Genomic DNA, 9980 nt, shown 5'->3' on the forward strand with positions numbered 1-9980 from the left:
GGCTCATAATACACAGGGAAGTGCATCGGAACACTCCAGAACATTCATTTCCTCCTCAGAACGTGTGGCATTCTTTCTGCAGCCAGACAAGGGCTTTGTGCTGGAAAGTCCCTGCTCTTATCTGTAGGAAGCCACCATCAGGATGGCCAGGGAGTCACATATATCTTCTGTGCCAGGATGGATTTCTCCCTTTATTTGTGTCTATAGCAACAACCTCAGCAGCGTAATCACTTACTTAGTGGCTACTGCATGCTGAGCACCATACCAGTGTCTCGTATTAATGATACCTTGTCAGTCATCACAGCTACCTGTGGAATTGATATTATTGACTACCTAAGTCCAGGGAGGATAAGATGAGCTCCTGCAGTCACCCAGCGAGCAGGTAACGAAACTGGAATTTCAGTGTGCTCACTTCCAAAGGTACTCTTTTTGTTGTCTCGCTCCACTGAAAACACCAATGCAACATCTTTTGCGGGTAGCCCAGCATCTTCCCCTTGCGGTGGACACGGTGGATGCTGATTTATGCCTTTACTCATAGTCAGTTCTGAACCCAGAACTAGAAATAGTTTTACACTACAGAGCACTCATGTAGGCGAGGGGCAAGCGTCTCTTTGATTAGTGAATGCATGGGTTCCTTGGAAGAGTGGAAGCCTCGTCAGAACCCTCAGGTTTGACAGGACATCTGTCTCCAGCAATACAGCGGATATAAACAGAGCAGCTGCCAGGCTCTCTGCTGGCTGAGCTTGTGCTTCTATCGCAAACCTGTTTTTCTAATATAGTGCTCCACTAAAACCACCCCTACTTGGCACCAAAAGCATGAATAAATCCAACCCAACCAACTGTTCTTCCAGTGGCTAAATCAGTCCATAAAAATCTGGGTAGCACCTACTGTGTGTCCTGCAATCCGACCCCACACCCTTGACGGAGACAGGAGGTAAGTCCCAGTTGCTGAAGTGTTCCTGGGACCACCTTACTCTGTGATGGGTCACGTGCCAAACATTTAAGCTGGGGACTATTTAACTGCATACGATGGCTGATTGTCATCATTTCACCCTGCTTATTCGCAGCACAGGGATTAAGGCAACTAAGTAACGTTTTTTGAATTGTTCTTGACAAGGATGAAAATAACAAACAGCATTAGCACATATTATCACTTACTGTTCAGATATGGGGGAGGGTCTCCAGATGGGAAGGGGGGGTCACAGATATCCCCAAGAGCAAGGCTGGTCAGCATGGTTTCTTGGAAAGGGCAAGTTCTAGTAGATCTGGGGTAGCTGGAGTATTGGATTAAGGAACTCATTCTGAAGACAGTTTTCTGAAGCATAACGCATTGCTAAAAGCTATTGGGGGAGGGGTGAAAATGAAAGTATAATTCCTCTGTTGCCTAAATCAGTGAAATATTTATTATATTCTAAAGCTCAGAATGGCACTGAGCTTTAGTGCCATTCTTTTTTTTTGCGGGGGGATTCTTAATGGCAAGAATTCAGCACCTTTTTTTAGTACCACTTGTTTGCAGGTGGCAGGGTCGCTAATTAAACAGAGCCCCTAACAATTTTCCTGGGTGGCTCTGACTCCCAGACTGGCAGGAGACGTAGTGTGTGTGTTCCTGGGATCAGCTTCTCTCCCCATTGATGCCGTGACGCATCCACGCGGGGGAGGGCGTGGTGGTGGAGGGACGCCTGCCCAGAACATAGTTATTGGTTAATGAATGATTTATAATGATCAAGCTTCAACTTTACTTTTCAATGTTTAAGAAGAGGCCAGTGTTTATGGGAGAGTATAAAAATAAAACCCAAATGATGGGTAGGATCTGGGAAGGGGAATTTAATTGCAGTTTGGAGGATTCTTTGACTCACTGAAGCCTGTTCAGTACGGATAAAATTCAGGAGTCTTTTGAGAGAGGATTGAGCCCCGATGGCTCCTGACATTTCTGAGCTGTTTTTAAGAATAAAGAGGCAATGAGCTTTGCCTGACCCCCGCTGGGTTCCGGAGTCCATTGATGTCACTGTTTGTCAACTCCCTCTGGGTTTTTGGCAGGGCTGAAGGCTGGGATCATGTCATGATGGTCATTCTGAAGCCCAGAATTAGACCAGAGGCGGAACGGTAGCCTCTTATATAGAACAGGGACCCAGATTGTTCCTGTTCTATTTATCCATTTATTTATTACTCTTTGACAATTTAATACACGCATATAGTATAATTCGGTCATTTCTTTCCCCTTTCTCACTCCCTTCCTTTCCCATTCCTTCTTTCCAAGTCTTCCTCCTTCCCCCCCATGTCGTTTGTTTGTTTGTTTGTTTGTTTGTTTGTTTTGATTTTAGTGACCCGCTGGGTTTAATTAGGGTTGTTTGCAGGAGCATGGGTGGGAGGTTATTTACTGGAGCATGGCTAACTAAGCAGCAGCGACTGACTGCGTTGAAGAAAATGACTCACCCACCCTCCAATACCATTAATTGCCAATTCTGAGCAGTGTGGGGCCTCGTGAGCCTTCCCCCACCCATTCGGGGGTGTTGACGGGCCCCATCTTGTGTGGGTCTTGTGCAGGTAACCACAGCGGCTGGGCATTATCAATGCAATGGTTATGTCATGTCAGAAGACCGAGTTCACGCCACTCTTTCCCATCTTCCCGCTCTTGTCGTCTTTTTGCCCCCTTTATTCAATAAATAAAGTGGCGGTTCTCAACCTTCCTAATGGTGAGACTCTTTAATGCAGTTCTTCATGCTGTGGGGACCCCTCACCCGGACCATAAAATTATTTTCATCGCTACTGTTGTGAATTGTAACGTTAATAGCTGATATGCAACCCCTCTGGAAGGGTCATGACCCACAGGTTGAGAACTTTAGTGCCATGTTCCCTGGTCTTCACTAGGATTCATGCATGCTGTCTGATTGTATGCCACAGTCTCTATGTGCTTCGGAGGCATAAGAGGCAGAGGCATGAGGATCTTAGTATGGAGCTTTAGGCAGCAAATCTCATTTCTATCCGCCATTTAACGAACAGAGCCCTGGCCAAGGCTTTGTCTAAGGAGTTTCTGTTTGTCTGCACTCCCAAAGCAGAGATATCCTGTGGCATATATACTAGTCACAGCCAGTCCTTCCTCCAGGGAGTGCATCCTTTATTTTCTCCACAAACGGAAAGCCTGAGAATGAGATGCCTAGCAGTCAACGGAGTTTTGAGATACATCTGAGTTTGCAGTATCAAACATCTAACGGTTCCAGCTGCTTGGGGGAGCCTTTGGAATACGTAAATTTTCACTTCCTCTTGTTCTCTATTTCTGAAGCTGCGCCATGCACTTCCGGTACACAGGAACCCGGGAGGAGGAACTCCTGAGCCCACGGCCCGTGGAAAGGTGAATGTCAATAACGTTGTGCAGAGGCCCCGCTCTTGAATCGAGGGTGACAGAGGTAAGGAAGGAGACGACTTATTTAGCTTTAATAAAGGCCATTGAGGGTCCACCGCATCTTACCAAGTATTTGAAAAGAGCCCCAAGTCTGTGATCCAGGCCACCATCTGGTCCAACAGTACCTTGTGGTAAGAAAACATGAGATGCGAATTCTAAACCATGAAGCTGAAGAGTTCGCCAGCTTGCGTTCCCAGAGGATGCATGGGCTTTCCGTCCTAAGGGAGCTTTTCTCTTGGATGCTTAATCGGTGGCTGTTTTACTGAAAATTCCACTCACGTACAGCTGCTCAGAAACACATTATTTTTATTTATTTAAGACTTATCACTGACCGACTTCTGAGAGGTCCGAAGCAACTCATAGGTTAAAACACACAGTGAAAGGAGGTCTTCAAGAGTGAAGTAGAGGAGATGATGCCTAAGAGAAAGAGATGGGGGGGAAGCCTCAAGCCAAAATATAAAAAGCACCGCAATTAGGCTGTAGGGGAAAACAGGGCAGCGGTACCTCATCATCTGATTATACAAAGGAAGGTGCATTTTTTTTTTTTAATCATAGCATAAAATGCTCTGAGTGGAAACTGCTTAAACATGATACTATTGTCACTGGGAGAATGGAGTAGTCGAGATAAAAAGGTTTCAGCCCTAGCATTCTGGGAAAAAAGGTGTCATACTATCACAGCCCTATCTATCTAGGTTCATGCACTTCATGACTCTCGAAGCTTTGAACAATATTTACCATTTATGATCTTTATAAGTTGTTTTGTTGCAGATTCAAGGGAAGGGGCAAATGAGATGCATTTCTTGCAGACAGTTGTGCATCTTCCTATACAACAGCAGGTACCTTCTTACTGGTATCCAAGCCCTCAAAAATGTCAATATAGTTTCAGACAATTTCAAGATTATCTTGAGAGTTCTGGATGATATAAAAGTTTGGTAGAAACAATTAGAATTTAAACCTGATTGGAATGAGGCCAGCTTGGACATTAGTCTCGAAAACTGAATATTGTTTGGGACCTGGGATCTTTGTACATCAACCCACAGGATAAATTCAGTTCAACCGAACTTAGGATTTCAAAATGGTGGCAGCTAGAATCTCATAATTATGATCAAGACTGTTGTTATTGGGCATAAACACATACATGTGTATGTGTTGTTCAAAGGCAGCAGACCTGTGAGTTCAGGCGAAAGAATATAAAATAAAGATGTACCAATGATGAAAATGCCAATAATAGCAGACATTCATTTAGCACTTCCTGTACATCGGACATTGTTCAAAAACTCTTTTCTCCTTCTTTCTTTTCAAATGTTAAATTGTTTTTCTTAATCCTTACATCAAAAGATGTGGAAATCAATGAACCCCGAGTGTAAAATTTCAGTGCTGACACAGAGAGAAGGCAGATAGCCTGCCATTACCAGGGAGTCTGAGCCATCCAGCAAGTGGACAGTGTGGTTGGTTCCTTGTAGACACAAGTCTCAAACCCCCCAAAGGGAAGTTGGACTGTACTTTGCCCCAGGTAAACTCCGGTTGCTCATGGCTGATGGTTGCACCTCTGGTACTGATGAAGTCTGGCCTAAAGTGTGGAAATTCATCTGACAGTGAACGTAAGAGGTTCAGTTGTATTAAGCATCACCCCCAAATTCTTAAAACTGTCTTCCACAATACCGAACATAGCTGGGCGGTTTGGGCTTAGGAATGCTTATAAAGTTGCAGTTAGATATCAGTTAGAGTTGTAAAGTCAGCATTCCTGAAATCCAGGAAGTACACCATACCATGCCCATTCTTTCATAGGCCTCATCGAATCTAAGAATGTGGAGGTACCCAGCCCCCAGGATGATATGCAGGCGTTCCCAATGCTCTTCTTCACTTATTTATTTTGTGCATGAATATGTGTGCCTGCATCATGTGTCTGTGTGAGTGTCCACATGCCACGACCCATTTCTGGAAGTTAAAAGAGAGTCACTTCTCTTCTCTTGCCATGTGGGTTCTAAGGATTAGAATCAGGTCATGAGCTGTACACCCTGAGCCATCCCGTTGGCCCAGTGATTCTGAACTCTTAAGACTGGACTGAGACAAAGGGTTTATTTCCAAGCTCATGCGTGAAACTATTGGCTGTAGGCCTTCGGTCCTTGTTGATAAGTATGTCTTTACATGGCTACTTCAGGGTGTGGCACTCTGTGTGTGTGTGTGTGTGTGTGTGTGTGAGAGAGAGAGAGAGAGAGAGAGAGAGAGAGAGAGAGAGAGAGAGAGAGAGAGGAGAGAGAGAGAGAGAGAGAGAGAGAGAGAGAGAGAGAGAGAGAGAGAGAGTCAGAGTTCAGAGAGAGCATTTTGGAAGCTGGCCATTTCCACAGTTATCTTAGATTCCATTGTGTCCATTAAGCTGAAGAATGAGCAAGGGAAGATGTATTTTCTGGAGCTCAGGAATTTGGGATTTTGAGGACGGACGGCTCAAGAAGGCAGGGGTTGTCTTAGTAGAATCCTTAATATCTAATTACCAGAGTTGGAACGCCTGTTGCTGCAATCCGAATGGCTCATGGGGAAGGTCACCTTTGGGTAGAGTGGAAAGCGGGGGAAGATGGACATAAACAGAGTCGCATAGACCTTTGCTAATTAGGTTAATCAAGGCAGCAAAACTGTAAGTACAATGAAAAGCTTTTCTTATTTGGCATGAGCAGAAAATTAAAAAAAAGAAAAAAAAAAGGAACAGATAAGTGATTGCAGAAAGTTGTCTGATGGTAAGGATTTCTGCAGACCAAACTCTTCCTGAGTGCTACCATGTACCAGGCAAGGTGCCAGGTGCCGGGGATACAGAGATAATTAAGAAAAGGACACTGCCCTTGAGGATCTCCCTGTCTAATGGGATAGCAAACCTAAATGAATGCCACTCAGCATGATCAATACCATAATGAGAGGCAGTCCAGGTAGAACAGGGAGAAGGAAGGCTTTATTAGTGCCCCCTAGGGGCAGGTGAGTCATGGAAGACCGGCTTTGCCCAAGAATCTTGGAGAGCAGGAATTTGCCGAGCAGACAGAAGGAGGGGAAGGCAGAGAAAACAAGAGCCACCCAACATTCAGGTGGAGCAGAACGCGTGAGCAGGGGACCCTGCTGGTGCTTTATACGATCACAGCAAGCCAGTCACGGTAATTTGAGAGGAACAGGGAGGCCACTTTGCAAAGAGCCCTGGGAACCTGAACAGAGTTCAGAGTGGGCAGAGCAGAACTGTGCACAGAATGACCCACATAAGAATCAAGTGGGAATCCTGAAAACACAGATTCCGAAGTCTAACCACCTCATCCACTTTGGCCTTATTCTTCACCATAAGTCTCTTCCTGTACTACACTACACTCCCCAGCCTCCCTTGCAGTTAGACTACATTTCCCATCATCCTCTGCAGCTATGTTATGCTATTTCCTATAGCCTCCTTTACAGTTAGGTGTACTCATGTGACTGAGGTCTAGCCAATGGCATGCCAGTAGAAGAAACCTGTGCCATCTCCTGATCTGACCTGTTTAAATTTGACCTTCACTTTCTCCATTCCCCTTGTCCTCTTTTCTCTGTTGTTGTAGACAAACACAGGTACCTTGGAAGTTCAGTGTTGAAGACTGACAGATCATCAAACTTGAAGAAACCCTTGGAGATGGCTGCCCACTGATCTAGGACATTCATTTGGGTACTTGATGAGAATGAAAAATAAATTCTGTTCCTGAGCTACCACCATGCACATCGGGATGAGTTTTAACACCTGTTCTTCCCTGAGCACAGCAATTGACTCGGCCTCTGGGAAGAGAGTTGGAGAATTTTATATATATACATATGTATATATATGTGTGTGTATATATACATATATATATGTATATATATGAGGAACATATATATATTGGCAAGTTCCTCAGTTGAGTTCGAGAATCAGTGCTGGAGGGCAAAGGAGACCCACGCCCTTGCAGACTTACAGAAGACCCATGAACACAATGCTGTTGGCCTTGTAGGATGGGGAGGAGAGAGAAGAACTTTGCCTCCTTATCTCTGCCAAAGAGAACAATCTGACTGAAAAGGAAGAGAGAACTTTGGTAAGGGAAAATTGAAGTTTGAGATGAGTAAAGATATTCTAACGGCACCAAGCTGCTGTAATTGAGCTCAAGCCTCTTGGGCAGGACAATGGTACTCCAGGGAGTAGAGAGAGCTCACTACTGAAGATGTAGTGTAGATCTTCCTTCCACCGGCGAGGTTTCAGGAATGTAGAGACTGAAAGAAACTGGAATTCTAGCAATAGCAAAACAGCTCTGCTTTTCAAAGATGGGGAAAGAGCTGGCAGCTCCAGAAGCAAGTTTCTCCTATCCGTCCTCATTAAATTCCCTGATCAGAGTATTGAGGACGATTCATGAGCATATGAACACAACAAAAACAACAACCAACAACCAACCAACCAACCAACCAACCAACAAACCAGAGCAGAACTCTCTAGAAGCCAAAAGCAAAACTCCAAAAAAGTAGCTGTGTTTCCAGTTTTGTGGTAGGCTCATGGACTGGTTAGTCTTTTTGTTACATGATACAAGCTAGCGTCATCTGGGAAGAGGGGACGTCAACTGAGAAAATGCCTCACCGTGGGCAAGTCTTGATTAATGGTTGATGTGGGAGGTTCCAGAACACTGTAGGCAGTGACACCCCTGGGCAAGTAGTCCTAGGTTGTATAAAGAGAATCAGGCTGAGCAAGCCATGGGGAGCAAACCAGAAAGCACTTCTCCTCCTTTCGCTTCTTGTTTCCCCGGTTCCTGTCCTGCTTGAGTTCTTGCCTTGGCTTCCCTCCGCGATGGACTATGATTGGGAACCCTTTCCTCCCCAGGTTGCTTTTGGTCATGGTGTTCTATCACATCATTAGAAAGCAAGCAAAGGTAGCTTGTTAGAGTATTATGTCAGGGAGCTGTTTAGGCTAGGCAGACACAAAGCATACCAAGGCTGGATACTTATTTGGGTATCTCATGATGAATTTGTGCACAAGATGAGGTACAGTGGGCCTTCCACACTTGTGAGTAGGACAAACCAAGGATCATAGCTATTGGGGGAAACCGTGTCTATGTTGGCCATGAAAGGATTAATATTTTTGATCATTATTCCCTAAGCACTACCACACATTTACATTGCATTAGGTATTATAAGTGATCTAGAGATGATACACCACGCATAGGGGCACATTCATAGGTGGTATGCAGTGATGCCACTTTACATAAGGGATTTGAGCATCTTTGGGTTTTGACTTTGCAAAGGTCCTAGAATATGTCCCAGGACAGCAGCAAACAACAGCTGTAGTTTTAACTGCATACCGGAATACCCAGTAGGAAGATTTAGAGTTGCTTTACGGCCATACTCAAATATGCTGACTAATGCCACTGTAAAAAAAAAAAAACAAAAAACAAAAAACAAAAAAACCATTTGGTATCCTTACTAGAATTATAGATATCAATGACTTCTTTAGATAAAATGCAGAAAATACTTTTATTGTCATAATAAGGCCCAAAGAATAGACTAGAGCACTAAACTAAATCTAATGGTATGAAGTGCAAGAAAGAAATTGTAGCATTAGACATCTAAGCCTTAAAGAGTCCCCTGTGAGGTCAGGGTGAGAGCCATCCGCTACAATACAAGAGAGGACATCAGCTACAATTATATATATATAATTTATATTATATATAAATATTATATATATATTATATATATATAATCTTATATATATATATAAGATTATAGCACATGATGTCATGGCGTCCGTTGGCCATGCTGTTTACCTGCTCCAGTCATAAAGCCCTTGATGGTTTGATTGACGGACGCCTGATGGAGGAGCACTCTAGGTTCACTGGGAGTCGTGCCCTTTGTGGAATTTAGTTATGATTTCCTTTTTGTAAGATGCTTAAGAGATCCAGAGGATGCCTACCAGAGTTTCACCTGGTAGAGATGTGTTGGTGGGTATCAGAACTTTCTTATTTGAAAATTATCTGAAGAACTGAGGAAAATGGGTCCAATGTCCAGGAAGTGCAGAGGTTAAGTGAAGCCTCTGGGGTCACCTGAGACCTGTACATATTTATCTGAAGGGGTGTCAGAAGCATCAAGGCTTAGGGAAATGGCCTGGTGGGCAATTGTGGTGCCTTTGAGAATGAGCTCTCTATACATCTATCAGCTGCCCACAAGGGATGGGCTGTCTATAGAGAAAGAGCGGAGAGCAGTCGACCCCTTTGTGATGACTTAGAAGAGAAGACTGATTGGCATCCTTCCAGATATCAGTAGCTTCTATTATTGGCCACTATTTCTAAGAACTTAAAGTGTACCTGGCATTAGCCGAAGCAGGTTCAAATGCTCTGCCTGGTTTTCTTGGGTGGTGTAGCAAATTAGCACGGTACCATTGGCTTGAAACATGGCACATGTATTATCTTACATGGGAACTCTAAACTTAAAGCGTCTTTAGCACAGGCCCTTCAGCATACTCCAGGGGAGAACACTTTCTCTTGCTTCTCAAGCTTCAAGGGTCTCCCTACATCCTGTGGCTCCTGGTCCTTTCTCTGCCTTCAAGGCTCACAGCAACACAAAATCACGA

The 9980-nt window shown here is 44.2% G+C and overlaps 1 long non-coding RNA gene across 1 annotated transcript; it reads left to right on the forward strand.

Moving 5' to 3' along the window:
* Window positions 1–2726: 2726 nt before the first annotated feature.
* On the forward strand, window positions 2727–8799 carry LOC119086472. The gene is made up of 2 exons (XR_005089758.1): window positions 2727–3404; window positions 6964–8799. It is a non-coding gene; the product is annotated as an uncharacterized LOC119086472 (long non-coding RNA).
* The last annotated feature ends 1181 nt before the right edge of the window (window positions 8800–9980 follow it).

The sequence above is a fragment of the Peromyscus leucopus genome, chromosome 22, assembly GCF_004664715.2.
Source record: "Peromyscus leucopus breed LL Stock chromosome 22, UCI_PerLeu_2.1, whole genome shotgun sequence".
Lineage (NCBI taxonomy): Eukaryota > Metazoa > Chordata > Mammalia > Rodentia > Cricetidae > Peromyscus > Peromyscus leucopus.